The following is a 339-nucleotide window of genomic DNA, read 5'->3' as shown; positions in this document are numbered from 1 at the left end:
ACCACCTATCAGAAGAATCTCTTGCTCCTTCCTAAAAAAAAAAAAAAAAAAAGGCAAGAACAAAACCAAAAAAACAAACAACCCAAATTGAGTCTCAGAAAGCATCCTTCCACCAGGCGTTATTTGGCTTCAGAATCTCGGTTGCCTATGTGGTCAACTTCAGCTGGCAGGCTTTGAGTTTGGCGATGGGAGACCATGGGCTGCACCCTCACTAGTGCAAGTAAGAATGAGCCCTCAGTGGTACTGCCTCACTTTCCACTTGGAGGAATCGACCTCTCTCGTGGTCGGTTAGGACTAATTTTTACTTAGCCATTTATCACAAGAGTCATACCTGGAAGC

The sequence above is a fragment of the Tupaia chinensis genome, unplaced genomic scaffold (genome assembly GCF_000334495.1).
Source record: "Tupaia chinensis unplaced genomic scaffold, TupChi_1.0 Scaffold138812_1, whole genome shotgun sequence".
NCBI lineage: Eukaryota > Metazoa > Chordata > Mammalia > Scandentia > Tupaiidae > Tupaia > Tupaia belangeri.
Note: the sequence above shows the minus strand (reverse complement) of the source record.